Below are 887 nucleotides of genomic sequence, written 5' to 3' on the forward strand. Positions count from 1 at the left end.
TACCATAAAATTCCATCCGTACCTCAATTATATGAAAGATATAATTGAGATACGGATATAGTAATTTCTTTTATAAATTCAGCATTAACATATTTTTATCATCAGTAATTCGAAATGAACTATAGCCATTTGCTTTACCATTAAACTTTTTTTCTATTACTTTGCCAATTAAATAACTTGCCATAAACAATTTCGAATCCAACAGAAGTTGACAAAGCCCGTCAAAAATTAATTTACTAAAAGACTTTTTTCACTATTTAAAAAAATACGTTATTAACCAAATTTCCTGATAACATTTTTTTGTTTTCTTAAGTAATAAACATCAGACGATATATTTCCACGTAATTAATTAATAGAATTTGACATATTTCACATACAACATTGATTTAATCAAGAGTAGATTCATTCACTGTTGTTTTCTTCTGTGACGATGTAGTCTTTGAAAAAGTGCCAAAATGTCATTATATTTTTACATTCTTTATTTTACACAGGGCATATTCGTAATTACTTTGTTTATCAGGTGAAGTCGAATTTCTCACAGAAAATTCATTAACAATTATAGCATTAAAATCTAATAAGAAATTACGAAATTTATTTTCTCGTTTTTCTGTATAAATCCAGGTAAAATTAAATTTTTGAGCAGACGTTTGATGATCTAGACCAGTAGTTCTCAATTAGTTTTTCCTGCGTACCACTTTAAGAATGCAAGAATTAGATCCCCCGTTTTCAGTCTAATTAGAGACCTGGTCCCGATTCTATTTCTGAACGTCTCCTGTTCACGTCCAGTCAAAGGAACTATTTTCAACGTTTCTGGAACGTTTACAATCGTTCTATAATCGAACCAATATTCGAATTTTATGTTCGAATTTAATTCGAACAAATTCGAA

Source organism: Centruroides sculpturatus, unplaced genomic scaffold, assembly GCF_000671375.1.
Source record: "Centruroides sculpturatus isolate CEXI.00-Female unplaced genomic scaffold, Cexi_2.0 scaffold1780, whole genome shotgun sequence".
NCBI lineage: Eukaryota > Metazoa > Arthropoda > Arachnida > Scorpiones > Buthidae > Centruroides > Centruroides sculpturatus.